Source organism: Anopheles ziemanni, chromosome 3, assembly GCF_943734765.1.
Source record: "Anopheles ziemanni chromosome 3, idAnoZiCoDA_A2_x.2, whole genome shotgun sequence".
NCBI classification, from domain to species: Eukaryota; Metazoa; Arthropoda; class Insecta; order Diptera; family Culicidae; genus Anopheles; species Anopheles ziemanni.
Genome location: NC_080706.1, coordinates 7,986,190 through 8,001,980, shown reverse-complemented (window position 1 = coordinate 8,001,980; position 15,791 = coordinate 7,986,190). Strand labels below are relative to the sequence as shown.

The 15,791-nt window shown below is 46.7% G+C and overlaps 1 protein-coding gene across 1 annotated transcript in view; it reads right to left on the bottom strand.

The window, feature by feature from the left end:
• LOC131289673 (calcium-activated chloride channel regulator 1-like) overlaps window positions 1–15,791 on the bottom strand; it is a 43,898-nt gene that overhangs the window by 27,037 nt on the left and 1,070 nt on the right. The window lies entirely within an intron of this gene.

Below are 15,791 nucleotides of genomic sequence, written 5' to 3'. Positions count from 1 at the left end.
CAATCTTCCGGTGCAAAAGCCGGTGGAAGTACAGCCGAAAGCCACAGTGCCAGGGAAGGGACACGAGGAGGTTCAAGAAGTATTAAATTACCATCATCCTGCCAAAAAGATTGCTCGCTTTTGCCAACTGCCAAGCCTCTCTCTGTGTGCCGGTGTCAGTTGGTTGCGTACGATTTAGGGCTGCAGGAAATAATTCGAAGGATTTTAGTTCCCACAGTCTTTAGTCAAAACCGTTTCCGGACTTGTGAGTGCGAGTCATTGACTTGCCGAGGGTAATCTTGGGGTGTAAACTTTTAAATCTGGTCAAATGAGTGTCTATGGTTATGCGGTAATCTCGGAATGATCAATGATGTTAAGAACCTACCGAGGTTGACATTTTGAGAAGATGATTTTGTGATGAAGCTTACCTGCAAATAGAGAAAACAGAGTGATTTTAATAACAGGAACAGATTATAAAATCGTATATAGCAGTGAAATAAATTATCATCATTTTATGACACAACGAAGACGAAAGTCATAATGAAAGGTGGATGAACGAGATCAACAAAATCTTCTTACAACTTTTGCACAAACGTCTAAATAAAAGGAATGTCAGCCATGTTTGCCGGTGGAAGTTGTCATGTACTCCAATCCAAGAGCCTCAAGGGTACAACATGTGCCGTAAAAGCAGAACCAAGCTCTACCGCTTCAAAAGCTTATCGTTCGTGACATGTGTTGTAGCGTGGATCCAGTTTTTTGTTCGACCATCTTTCAAGGAACTTTCAAACCAAAGGTCCAGTCTATCCCATCTCATCGAGTATCACTTCGAATGGATAGACCCGTTTTACAACCGCATTGTTGGTCGACGGCAAACCCAAGGTCCCGGTAGAGCATGCTGTTGTGTTGCAGCAAATTGCATCGGTTTGACTTTGGTTCCTTCCAGTTCTGTCTCCTTCCTTGGTGCTGGCAAAACGATAATCATCGCTTGTAATCTATTTGGAATTTTGGGCTGCCGTAAAATTTTACTGCTCGCTCCAAGTGGCACTTCACGGACCGGTCTGGTCTAATCCGAACGTCAGGCCAGGATGCTGATGATGTCCATGATGCAGCGCTGACCGAAAAACGGCACCTGTCGGAGTGCTTGGAAACAGCATCGTCCAATCGGTCAGATTCCGTTCTGGAGTGGCATCTTTGGGGTGATTGCGGTTTAATTTCCCCGGACTGACGCCAATCATTTCATTTTCGAACAACCTTTTCCGAACGTCCGAAGTGGAAAAGTTTTCGTTTTAAAAGCTTTACAGGCTTGGATCATGTCCTTTCTGCCCGAAGGGAGCTACGGGATGGAGGGAGGTTATTTAAGGATCTCCTCCCGGCTTAACAAAATGGTACCAAATTTGTGTCAATTTCGCCTGACGATGCCACGGTATCAGCTGATCGACAAAGTGCAGCCGAAGTGCCCGGCTATCGTCAGAATCTTTAATTATCTTTTATTGACTTGTAATCAAATTTGAATATCGAATGCGAACGGATCGACCAAAGTTGGTTCCGGCACAGATTGCATAGTTTCGGGCGCTTTTGCTAGGACTTCTCTTTGCGTAGGAAGAACTGGAGAAATCGAACGGATATCCCATTGATTAACAAGCATCCCGTGCCTCCTTTCGGTTGGCTTCAGTCTGTTGGAATGTTCGGGAGTGCCGGTTTTAGTTGGGTGTACCGAGTCGAAGATAATACGCTCCACGCTTAACCTCAAAAGCGGGGCGCGTTGGATTGATCCCAAAAAAACAACGGTGGGTAGGAACCGTTTTCAATCCTTCGGGCAGGTTCTATTTTACGATTCATGAAATATCCGGCTAGCGTTCGTCTCTGTATTGGTGATGCTGTTACAAAGACTTTCCATTCCATTGGTAGTATTTCGAGCGACCGGGATCATCACGGCCAGGCACTATGGGAAAACTCGACCATCTCCTGCGGCAAAGAAAACTGCATTAAATATTTATCCTGCGTGCCAGGAAAAATTACGGTTGGTGTAATGAGGTTTTCTCTTACCGTTTATTTTTCATTTTCTTCGGTAATACATGTTATTCTTCGTTAACGTAACGTCACAGGTACAGAGAACTAATACATTTCGTTGATAATGGCAAACCTGGCTCCAATTGGAGTTCTCCAGCATATGCCTTCCGGCAGGTCGGAAATGTTGTGCCATCGGTGAGAAAGATTTTTCCAACATAGGGATCAAATATCAAACAGCAAAACCCTGGCCAACCTTTCGGCCAACCTGCCGTAAACGGAACGAACGAGCCGAACGCCTGGAACGATAAGGTAACTTTTACGGGATGTACGTGTGCGGTTACAAGGATTTTACCCAAACCAGCCAACCAGCCAGCCAGCACGCCGGAGTTGCAGGTCGTTGGTGGAAAAGTTGGAAAATAGTTTCCCACCAGCATCGGGAGGATGTATGGGGATGTGTATGTGAAATTGTGCTACGTGGTGATCGTTTTTCTTTTCTGGTTTGGCATGAGATTCATTCTTTTTTATTTTCCCCACCCAGCTCACCCAGAGAACCCTTTTCTTTTCGGAGCCGTGAGGCGAAAACTTGGCGAAAAACTTATAAGCACCCGACCTGGAATGATCCGCAACGAACTGCGGCGCCTTTTTCGGCCATAAGGAATGTGCCTGCTAGCTTGATCGTGGTTTTGTGCGGCGAGCAAATCTCCGAAACGGGCCGTTCTTTTTCTATTTCGGGTTTGTCTTACTGACTGGAACATGACGTGCCGGGGCATGCCGAAGGCGACCATATGAACTGGAGAGATGAATTACAATTGTGAGGTGGAAAGAAAGGGCTCCAACTTTTCTCCAGTAGTAAATCGAGCCCTCAAAGTTTCAGCGAAGCGTTTGGAGAGAGGAAGACTGGGGAAAAGCTTTTCCGAAATGGCATTAAGCACGAAAATGATGCGTCGGTTCAACAACTTCTGGAACTCGCTAAGAGCGTATTCGCCGCAGCACAATGACGCTCAGTCCGTTTCTGCAAGGGGAAAATTGAGCTGCACCAAATCGCACTCGAGTTCTGAAGGAAGAACATTGCTGTGGTTCTAGCAGACGATCCGGGTCGGCAGCAGTACGTTCGCATTGGCCACAGACGGCGGCAGAGTACATAATCACCGAGGAAAACTGTGTGTGTGTGCAAACCAAACAACTTTACACCGACCAACCGGGCCGGGTTTGTGCCATCCAATAGTTCTGCCTCAAACCGAGCGCGCTCTCCCAGGGGAGGACTTCAATTTTCACTCAATTATCCCACCCACTGCCCCATCCTGCCTGCCCGCTTCTATTTGGGGGAGTTTCTCGTCTGTTTTCTCGGATTTGCGCTCGTCCGCTAGCAGACCGCATTGTTCGGTCTCCATGGATCGCGAGTTTCCCTATCCCTTAGGCCCAAGGTCTAGCTCGCGAGACGCGGCTTCTCCCTTAGCATACAATTAAAGAATTTGTTCAACTATTTGCGCACTCGTTTTTCTACCACCCTCTGCTCCATCACAGGCCCTCTTCCGCTAGCGTAAACATTTTGCTTTACATTTAATGAGTCCCGCCGTCGTCGCTGGTAAGTGCCCAACGGTTTTTCGGGCCACCGAGCAGCCTCAAGTTGGATTGCTTTCCGCGTTGCTTTCTTTCACACCGATGTTGAACCCATCCGTCGCGAATGAGGAAAGGTCGGGTCGAATCGCAAATCGTAGTACATCATGTCGTCCCTCTGGTCCCGCTATCGGTGACTGTCGAAATGGACATGGACGGCTTTCGGATTAAAGCGATCGGACTGGAGCCTAATTGAAGGTAAACTCCGGCACTCGTAATACTAAGTAAATAGCATGGCGTCCCAGCTTTACTATTACAAACCCAAGCCCAGGGTTGCACTGTGTCGCTAGCGCCCTTTACCTACCATGTCGGCACGGAATAGTCATAATTATGCCGAGAGAAAATGAGGCAAGAATAACTCAGAATGATATTTTTATTGTATTGTGGAGGTAATTGAAATATGACTCGGCATCGGCCTTGCTTTAGCTTCGGTTGAGGTTGCACACTCTGCATGCTGATCGCTATTGTAGGTACCTCGAGCTGTGAAATGTAATTACACTAACGACACTAGAACGTCAAATGCGCAAACCCTGGTGGTGCTGGTGGTGGTTGTGATGCTGATTGGATGTGAGATTCTGCTTTCCGTGAAAGCATGCAGCAAAAAACAACATCGAGCGCGAGTGTTAAGCCCTCAGTCCTCGGGGAGGAATCTGTATAGAAGGTAAAGTTTGCATACAACTTTGCGCAGCATTCAGGTGCACCGCCATCATCATCATAATAATAACCAGCCGTCACCAATGGTGATGACGACGCCGGGTTGATGCAATGGAGTCCCGCGAGTGAATAATAATACCCATTCGTGCCGCTGCGCCATCGCCGAGTGTAAATGGTTTATGATAGGGTAGGTTGGCAAGGTGATCGTGAAGTTCTGAGGTTCCAGGGAGGGAAATTGGACGGTGTGATTTATGCAAGCCGAAGAATTGGATGAACAGGTGCAAATACATGCATGAGTTTCACTCCAATAGATGGGATTATGTAGAGCCCCGAAGGCATACAACCTGCGTGCTCAAGGGATAAGAAGATTAACTCAAAATTGACCCAAATATGAAAGTTGGACAGGTGCTTATCCCACTCACCGAAAGAGAATTCCTACGCAACTCTTCGAACACATGTGCTGAAGGGTTGAACGATAGTTCCTGTCTACCCATAATCACCTTTATGGATGCTATATACGGAAGTTGAATTATGAGGGACAATATTTTTAAAATATCGCGAGGACAGGTTTTCTCCGAAATACAACCATTTCCTACGTGGTCTGTTAGATGGGAAAGAAAAACAAAAATGATATTTTCCAAACAGAAAATTATGCCCAACAACCAAAACCTAACTGACCTACTTTTCACTCAGAATTTGTTTATCATCTCGCGCGAAGCATGTTTATGGATAAAGCTGAAGACATTGACGCAACCGCTACCGGTCGCATCCGACTGCTACTGTTCGCACCGGCGTGTCATCTTCGCACATAAATATTCATACGCAATCAATTCATCATCAATTAATGTTAGGAGAAGCCACATGATAAGTAGAATTACGAAAACTTCCACGAAGTAGAAAAATACACGAAACGATAACGAACGGATAACGGATGAGAGTATGGGAAACAAACAAATGAACGGGAAGAATAACGACTTCGGTGACTTGCAGAATAGATTGTTGCCGTCCATCAGTCTCCATCAATCCGAGTCCAGAACCGTTTTGCTAAGCAGTAGGAAGCTCCGGAAGCCCGGGAAGTGTCGGATCAGCTGACTTTGAAGCTGCTCCAAAGTGACAGCGCAACTCTTTCGTTCCCGACCGGGTCTTTCGCGTGACCGAGTGCTGTCCAGAATAAGCTGGACAAATGACCATTTTTCCTCCTGTTTGTCGTAGTTCGTTTTTCCCCAATCCGTGCTCGGTGTTCGGCACTCTGTGCGACTTGTTCTTGTGACTGTGCTTGCGGCAATTGTTTTTCAAAGGGCATTTTGTTTGTCTTGTGCCATTTTTGTCTTGTTTATCATGTTGTGTGCATATTTTCAAACAGAAGTGCTAGCGTACCGAACTCCACAACCGTCCGATGCTGGTGCTTTGGCTTTAGATACAAAAACGAAAATGTTTCGGGTTAAACGAACGGCAAAAAAGAGCGCCATGATGAACAATATTGTCACGACGTATAATAACTAAATTGAAGAACAAAAAACATAAATAGCACTCAACTTCCCGAATCCTGGACATGCAAAAAGTAGCAAAGAGAAGCAAAAACACGGGATGAAGAGAGGAAAGAGTAAACCACGTGCAGGAAGTTATTACGGACGAGTTTGGAAGCTGCACTTTATTCCTGACTCAACAACATCCGTAATGCCATCCGCTGACATTTGAGGACCCATTGCTCGCTGGTGTAATGTTGTCTGTGTGTCTTGTTTCGTTTTTTGTGAACTTGGTGAAAGTACCGTCCTTCTCTATCTTCCCAACCATCGTTGGGGCTAAGGGTGACAGGGAGGTCTCTTTTATAGCGGTTAGATCTTAAAAGTGCGTGCAACCTTTTCATTTAAGCGTTTTCGTGTCTTCTTCACTTGCCACGCGATGTTCGCGTCCGCTCGCGCCACTTCCTTTCGCCACTTTTCGCCACCCCCTTCGTCCATCCGTACAACTTGTTGGCATTTAAACGAAACAAGAAAACCCTTCCGTCACCTTCCCCACGGTATGAACCAACGACCTACGGCTGGAGAAGGGCTCAATCCCTACAATGGTGGTATTGTACTGAGCGATGCTGTTGATGAGAAGATGTAGCTGCGTTTCATCGCTCCTTCCCAAGCCAACGCCGAGTTTGGCGTCTCAAAGGTGGTGAGTTCACTCAGGATCCGCACTAACATATATTTCTGTCCAAATCCTGAACTCGCTGCGGAACGGCGTTCGTTCGAGATCGATGAGAGTTTAAAAGTTGTAGCACATTGCAGTTAAATAAACTCAACCCGAAGGGAAAGGGTTTTTGTGGGAGGAGTACGTACTTAGGAATCGTAAAACATTTACATCCAACTCGTTTTCCCGAGCCGCACAAGTGGAACGGTCATCTCTGTTGGACGGGTCGAAGCGCAGTTGCAGTTAAGTTTTAAACATCATCGCGAGGTGCGGGAAAGATAAACCGACCCTCTCTTGGAAAATCGCGTTCGAAGTTTTCGACTGAGGGTCATTATTTCGAACGGCCGCTAACGAGCGGTAGGTCATCCTTTCTGGAGTACATTCGTGGAGAGCTAGCAATATGCTAATGCCGGCATCGAAGCTTTTCGGTCTTAATTCTAGCGCTTCGCTTCTCTCGTCCGCGAACATAATGAGATTGGGTGCCGGAAGAGTGCATAAAATGAAACTCGACTTACATTGTCATTACGGGTTTTGCATTAACGCTTTACACTAACGGTTTACGAAGGTTTTGTTGGGAAAACCTTCTTTATATTAAACGTACAGAGGAAGGAAGGGAGGAAAAATAAATATACTCACTCTAGCCCGTTTTTTGATCACCGTGGGTTTGTGGCCTAATCCAAAATCCGTGCTACTTCCTTTGGTTAATTGAAAAACCTTCGGAACGTTTTTTTCTTACCGCCTTCTTCACGTAATCTCCCCAGCCTGATGGCCTCGTCATCGTTTGCGCGTATCATCGATACGATTAACATCTTCTTTCCCGTTCACCCTCGCCAAAAGGAAGATCCGATCGAGGCTGATCAGCTTTCCAGCTAAACAAACGTCCAGCATGTAAGGCATGGGAGAATGATTTTGCTGCTCGGACTCGGATACCTTCCCTTCGGTCGGTTCAATCAAAAATCGATTGTCTTTTCGAGAAAAGGGAAGAAGGGCGGTGGAGGGGTAATATCGAAGATGGGTGCCCCAGTGTCTAAGCCATCCAAGATAGAGCTCCTTATGACTCGTTGAAAGGGGGGAGGTAGAAAAAACGATGACCAAACCGGGAAACGAGTGGTGTGCATACACCAGAACACACGTCTCGTTCGGAGGCAAGATTCCATCAACCGGGTTGTGTGGACGTGATCTAATTTTCCTCTCGCTGATGATGCTGTTTTAGGTGCATCCGAAGCCAACGCAGCACGCCGTCCCCGGCCTGGTTAATCATCGCCAGTCATCAAAGGAAAACAAGCGATGAAGAGCAGCCGAATCGGAGGAAAAATCAATTTCAAAATCATAATTAATACGAATTAAATAGCGATTGGTTAAATGATCATCATGCTCATGCTGATGATGATGATGATGTTGGTTACGTTGCACGCGAGGTGCGTTGGCGATGATAATTTTCCACTTACCGAAATGTAAAACAAATTTCCACCATTTTCGCAAGCGTGTAGCCCATTCGGGCCCAAACCTCGTTGGGTAAGCTTTGCCGATGCCGGAAAATTAGCCTCTAAATTGGTCCATTTTTCCAACGTACCGCACGCAATGAAAACGAAACACGCACACAATCGTACTGCTTGAAGATGAAGAAACCGGAGGCTGGAAAGCCTCTATTATTAGTAAATTCCTCCTCTCGGGGAAGCGCTTTAAAATGCAGATTGGCAGATGGTTAGAAGCAGGTTCGGGGTTGTTCAGTAATGAAATTGATAAAATATCGTACTTGGCGAACATCCCAACAGCGACGTATAATCACTTCTGCCCGGAAGTTTAGCTGAAATAACATTTTTCCTCAACTCGCTGGAGTTGGTCGCCTTTTGCTCGGTAACATTTTCTCAATTATGGACCATATATAATCATGAATTATCATCCACTCACGGATGGACAGCGTTGAGACGAGGTCTTCCCTAGCTTGAACAAAACGTATGAAATTTGTATGTTATTTCTGGCCTCCCACCCCACGAGCCATGTCCTCCCATCGTTCCATGGACGTTACGGGTGTTTATGAATCCATCAAATACCAATAACAGCCTCCCTCGAACAGAGAAGCGTGCCTCGTATTGGGAAGGTTCTCCACTTCCACTTTCGATTCTCGCCGGCCCAATTGTTCTCCGATCGAGGCTGACGGGACGTCCCAGCTCAGTCGTTAATCATCCCGCCCGGATCATTGGTGTGGTATTTTTGAGAAAAATAAACGAAATACTATAAAACAAAATGTAGCCAACGAAAAACAATCGAAACCATTCTCAAGGCAGCATCGAAAAAAGAGCTGAATTTATGGGTTCGTTTACCGTCGAGTTTCGAGTTTCCCAGAGAGGCCCAGGGTGAAGGGAGGCACGAACGTTGCCCATGTTCGGTTGGTTGTGGTGGTGTAAAGTGAGCACTTTGCTACGCTTTGCTCAACAAAATGCAAGATGCAACTGTAGCTGCACTGGGCGTGGGTAAACCTTCTCGGCGCAGAAGGGATTGTCTTCGAAGCACGTCTTTCCGGAGGCAAACACAGACGAACGAAGCGTACACCTTCTCAACCGACGACGACGAAGCGACAGTAATTGGAGCATGTAAACGCAATAATTCAGGTATGTGACTTATTGTTTTACCAAACGTGCTATTTATCGTACCGGGCGGGCGTATCATGTGGGGAGTTTATGCTCCAGAAGACGTCAACTACAATTTCCCGTGGCGAACGATAACGATCTCGGAAAAAGGACGGTATCGCGCGCGCAATCTGATCATCGCCGCACGAAGAAGCTCACGCTTCCGGTGACACGTTATTCGGATGGTCGATTATTTTTATTTTACATTTCCATGTGTGCGGATTTGGGGTTCACGATTACATTTGGAAGACCGTTAGAATGTGGCGTTACGTGAAACTGGTAAAGATGGTTGTTAATCAAAGCGAACAAAGTACGTATTCGGGGGAAATGGAAAAGCCGTTTTAAGAGACGTAAATTGAATCTACTTGAAGATGGTTTGCAATGCAATCTCACGCGGCACAATGAGGTTGGTAGAAACCGGTCGAAGGTAGAACTTCCGAAATGGAATGCTAAGGAAAAGGGTGGCGCGGGTTTTCCGGAAAAGATATTTATCCAGCAGGAACCGAATCGCACGCTCCGTCAAACATCGTCAGTAGCCGCCTTCAGAGCGATCGATCGTGATGTCGGATGGAAAGTAACGGAACTTCTGCGCCACAACGCGTGACACATGCTGACATCACTTAGCTCGGGAGCCAAGCCAGACATCGTGACTTCGTCTTGATGCCATCTTTGGATGCACGGTTTCCCCCTTTCTCTCCCAACCGACCTCATCTACGATATTGAAGATGATAGATAATTAAACTCTTCGGAAGAAGACGAACGAGGAGGAACGGCAGTCGTTTCCATTTTTCCACGTGACAGATTGATTCGTCTATGATTGGGCCACGCTGCAGTTCCATCCCAATGGGCACATGAAGAAATCATCTTCTTTGTGGATGCATTACTTCTACGGCTGGGAGGGAAAAAAGAAGTCATGCGGATTCACGATTTTCTCCTATTTTAAGCTAACCCTATCCGAAGGGAAGCGTTTGCCTAGTCTACCTTCCATATCGGGATCCATCGGTTTTGTTCAGAGCTTTACCTTCCCGATCAATCGGTTGTGACTGATAGTGCCATTGGAAAATCGGTTGCGAAGAAAAAAACCGCTTGCGGGTTGAAAATGAAGCTAAGCGTACCGGTTTATTCCTTGGCTTCTCTGTCGGTTGGTTTTATCATTTGCCTTTTGTTGATGTTGTTCAACCCTTAAAGGGTTCGAAACCAAACCCGAAGGACCGGGAATGGGGCCTATTGGTTTGGGTGGAAAAACCAACCTGCAAATACGTATATTCCCTTTTGGGTATTTGATGTTGAAAGGATTGCTTTTCGTACCTTTGTCCATCCGCTGAAGCGCAACAAATGTGGATTGTAGGATTTTTTCTCGGTCTCTCTCTCTCTCTCTTTCTCTCTCTCTCTCTCTCTCTCTCTCTCTCTCTCTCTCTCTTTCTCGCTTACCGTATGGGAAGATTACGTTGTTTTGTGCCTTCATTGATGCCTTGCAGCGCCCGTTTGAGATGATGATTTTCCTGCTACTCCCACACGTGGTAAAGAAAATAGATTCATACACACACCCACTCGTAAAAGGGAAGCTGGTCGAAATTGGGGCGCATGAGGTGGAAAATAGGAAAAGAGGAAATTCAAGCAGCATCCAAAGTCAGTTCGCCGAATCGATGTACGCCCACCTCTATGGGGCTTTTCGGTTTTCATCCCCAACTGCGCTGAAAAAGCACTCTAAAAAACATCGGTGTGTTCATGTTTGATTAAATTACGGTAGGTTTTTCCTTCCTTCTTCCTCCCGAGTTTGTTCGATCGGATATATTACCTGAATTTTCTTTTTTGTATGTGTTTTTTTTTCTGCCTCTTCTTTTTCGCCAATGTTAGGATGAGATTTCTTGAGGTAGCATGTGACTCGGGTTTGAGGTGGGATTTCGTGAGCGGGAAAGGGTAGATTGGAGCTTGTTTCGAACAGTTACCCCCACAGACCGCAACCAGATACCTAAAGCGCAGATTTGAATAGCACCAGGAAAAGTGATAGGAATCAAGCATTGGAAAAAGTGGAAAAAACACGAGACTTTCCACAACGCCAGACATGACAACAATCTTCCGCAAGAGTGCAACTGTTACTGCTGAGAGGGAAGGAAAAATTAATCAAATATCACAATATGCTTCCAGCTCCCTAGGGGTGGTATCCGACCCCTCCCTTCCCTCCGTTGAGGGTGGTATCATTGGGGCTATCATCATCACCGGAGCTGGCGTGCCGTGTGCTTTTTTTGCTCTCTCCTTTGCACCTTTCCACCGTGGACGATTGATTTCGCATACTTTCTTCCCCGATCGCGTAAGCTTTCGAGCTGCCAAAGACGCCCGAGGACACCAAAGTTGCCCCGACGGAGTGATGCTGTCGAAGAACCGTGCGGAAGAAATCGGATAAATGAAATTCAATCTATGTTTATGCGCGGCACAGTTGTTTGGGCTCCCGGTCTCTTAGGGGTGGCGATTTTTATTTTTTCTTTGCTCACTTCAGGCGATCCTCTTCCTTTCCTCCCCCTTTCCATAATCCATCCATCGGGTGGTGGAGTGTTTTTCCTGTCAAATCATGCCACGGAATGATTGGCTATTTTTCCACCCGAACGGGAATAAAAGTAAAATCAAACGAGATAACATGCCCGGCGAAAGGACCACTCGGCCGGTGTTCGGTGACACGACGGGGATGGCAATAAAAACCAGAAAAAGAAGCGACGTATACCGATCAATTTGATTCATTGCTGCCTTTCATAGTCGACGACGACCTACGATGACTTCGGCACAACTCGCGGAGATGAAGAAAGCGCGTCCGATCGGAGGAAAGGAGATCGTAAAGCCTTAACGCAATTATTATTTTATTTGCCATGCGATTTCCCGATATCGATAAGTTTATGCTCACGTGGGTGGGTGTGGAAGAAAGGCGGATAAAAAGGAAAGAAAGATAGCATAATATCAATAAATCCGGTACTTTCACCCTCAGCACCATCGTAAGCATTTCGCTAGTGGCGTTACGAGTAGCCCCCGCCTCTTGAACCTCTTCCAAATCGGATAGAATATGTGGGCAGATATTCATTTTATGACAGTTTTATGAGTTGCCAAGAGATTCAAGATATTGCTCGCCAACGCGCCAACCCCTTTTTGCTCGGATCCTCTCCTCTTATCCCTTGGACGAGGGAATGGGTTTCGGATGAGGTTAACTTTGCTATGATAATTTGTTTACTTTGCCAACTAATTAGGTCAAATCCAGCAGTGCCTCAAGGCCGTAGGCGTTCTTGCTATTCAGCCTAGAATTTGGCGCTGAAACTTCCTGGCACCGAAAATTGGCGAATTTTCTTCCAACGCCAAATTGAAGCTAGCTTTGGGCGGTCCTTCCCCGAAAAGCTCGCCTTTCTCGGAAGGCTTGTGGGATAGGAGGAAGTGGGTGGGAAGACAGGAGGCACATAATTTCTCACGCTAAATTACACCCCATTGCCCATTAGTCAACAGCTCCACGAGTTAAAACATGGCCCGCGGTGAAAAGCTAGAGCCGTCGTTAAAGTGATTCTTGCAAGTCTGATTTATGGCCACGTCCTGCCGTTGCTTTCCGACGCTGAATTTACTTTTGCCTGCCAACTATTTGGTGTGTGTGTATGTGTGGCTTTGTGTGGACGTTTCCGTGCATAAGTTCAACCCCGCGAAACCTTTGGAAATGGGACGGAAAGAACTGCCCAAACATCACACGAATGTCGATTAATTTTCTTGACAGCGTTCCAAAACCACTGCTGGCCTAGAATGCTCTAAAAACGGAGGAAAAAAGGAGGTCCGTACATAAAACCCATCATTTCAGGCAAGTGTGCACCTTACGATTCCGAGTGTGAACTGCGGGCAAAAGGAAAACAAGCTGAAAAAGCGCTCACTAGGAAAAGCATCCTTGAACGGTAAGAACTACAACAACTTACCAAGAAACCCTTGCTGGCTGGCGTATCCTGAAGCTTACTCATAAATTACAGCTCTAGAACATTAGGGAGCATAAAAAAAACAAACTCTTTGCCTTGAAGTTCTCACCGATCGCTTAGATGCCTGCCGGTACGAAGTAGAACGCCCAAGAAAAAAGGTTCAGATGAAAAAGCTGAATTTAAGACGACATTGCACAACCAATTATCACCGAAACCGAGCACACGCCTCAGGACCGGCATCGTCCCGGCTATACAATGTATGTCTGCGTCGCGTAACCGATCCAGATTTCTCGGTTGCACTTAGTGAGGTTCCTTTAATTTGGAAGAGTCCGGTTGGTTTGGGTAACGGTTTTCGAAGATTCCACACGCCAGCATCGCAAGAAAGGACAAAAGTGGCCTAGTCAGCGCCAACCAACGCTTTGGAGACGGATGTGCACTGGCGGAGGCAAAACCGGAAGCCGAGAGTCGGTGATTTATTGTGGCACACTCGCACACATACTAGGAAGCGGCTCGGAAACCTAGGCCAAGCCACAAAACTCCAAGCCACTCCTGCTAATGGACAGTTCGGGCTTTCTGGTGCACCATTTTCGTGTTCCTTTGTAGTCCGTGTGCTCCGTTTCGTTCCATTTGCTTCCGTTCTCCGCTGGTGCCACACTTTCACCACCTCCCTTCTCGCCGGCAAAGGTGGTAATTGCCAAAAGAAACATTTAAAGTGTAAGTAAAGTCCATAAAACCCGATGCCGATGATGTCCCGAATGCTGCTGGTGGTGATAATTGTTTCTGCTCCCGTGACTTTTTTCACCTTCAACGACAAAAGCCACAGCGTCCCGCGGTTCGGAAGCTCACGAAAGGCAACCTACACTTGCCCTTATGTTTGCCCAATTTTTTCGAAGATCTGGGTGAATCTTCCCGTGTGCCTTTCGTGTGCCGAAAGGAAAAATACGCCCGGTGGTTAGCGGGTCCGCCGGTTCATCGATTTCCCTTGCGATTAACCGTGTAAAATTACAAACCACGGCTCGGGAGGGGAAGGAGAGAGGGATGGAGAAGAAATGAAGATGAACCTTTTGGTCGCTCACCCGCCGGGACTGATGGAGCCTCGCTCGTCATTAACCTCGAAAATGTGTTTTCATTATGTTCTGCTGCTGCGAGGCGATGTTTGAGCGTGGCCCCCTTCGGCGGGACGTACCGTAAGCTAATCGGTTTTAATATACGTGCTACGTATGTACGTATGCACATTTGCTCTTCGGTGGGTCCGGAGATTCCAGGGCTCCCAACTCGGCGATGCCAGCTGCGCCACTGATGAGATGATGCTACCGGATGAGCCATTGGGGAAAGGGGCGGAGGGACCATATGGGTCCATAATCGCGGATCGTGTACAGCGTGTGTTCCCGCATGGGCAGTACTTAAAAATCTGGCCAAAACCCTGAGAACGGTGGTTTTTAGTGCGACTCCTCTTCGAAGCCGTTTTCCTCTTCGACCGGCTTTGGTTCGAGTGTTTAGTCGAAATCTTTTGACTATACTTACTCTAACGATCGGTCGGTAAAATAGGGCAACCTAAGGCTGTACTAGTCCAGCACCTTTTCACCATCACCAGTGATGCTAAATTGCCGTATGTTTCGGATGAACCACGACGACACCTCGAACCGAGCGAGGGACTGTGAGGAGAGAGGCGCAAATGGAAATTCCACCCACGGAGTAATCCAAGCGCTTCCAATGGTGATCTATCTTCGACGGTTCTAGCACACACATCCCGGACCACGGACGAGAAAAGGTAGACCGAAAAAAGGGCGTACAAATCAATTACACATGTGATACTTCAAAGCCGAAATCAATCAGGCCGGGGGTGGGCTTGTGGCAGATTTTTTGGATTTTCTTCAGCCTCTCCTCTTTTTCTACTGCTCCACCACCTTCGCTGGTTTTCAATTTCGAGCGGCCCTTTTTACAACACCGCCACGATGATGGAATGGCCGCGTGACACGATATTGGGTGAGCTTTTTTCGGAGGGAAAGCTTTTTTCCTCTGTTGCGAGGTGATGGATGGCACGTTGATTGGAGGATGAAGTTTAGAATGTAATGGAATCCGGGCACGGACGGCAGGTTGGAAAGGATTCTGGTGGGTGTTTTTGTTGTCGGCATTATTATTACGACCAGCCTCGTCACAGAGCCTGAAGCGTCGGTTGTTTGAAGTTTAATTTTGATGTAGTTCCGATAAATCATGCCATCATGCGATGCGGCTCGATGCTCCATTAAAACTCTTTTCTATGCCATTGGTGGAGGGAGAGAAATCTAAAAAATAAATCGACCAAGAGATGCCCAACGCACCACGTGCTGCTCTGTCGACGATGAGTGAGGCGGAAAAACACACACCCAAAAATTGGCGCGCTTTGGAATGTCATCCGGACGCGCTTGTTCGGACATGGTTGAGTAATTACCAATGTTGGTGCAGCGAACCGTGACTTTGATGCGGGATGCATTCGGACAGATCTAAACAAATTAGAAAATCACCACCACTTACGCGCACTTTGTAGAATTGTTCTCCCTCCTGATGTTTTGCAATGCTCGGACTTTAGCTTTTCACTTTATTTTTAATAATGGGGAAATTTTATGTTTGAATTCGTAGTTAGGCAGATCTCGTATAGAATTGGTTTTGACAGTGACATTAATAAAACATTTGGATGGCAAAGTCAATCGAATCCGCATTTTGTTCACCAGAGAATCGAACCGTTGGAATATGTGAACCATTTTCCAATGTTTGCATATCACAGAAGAGCCATCTCATCCATAAGGAAACG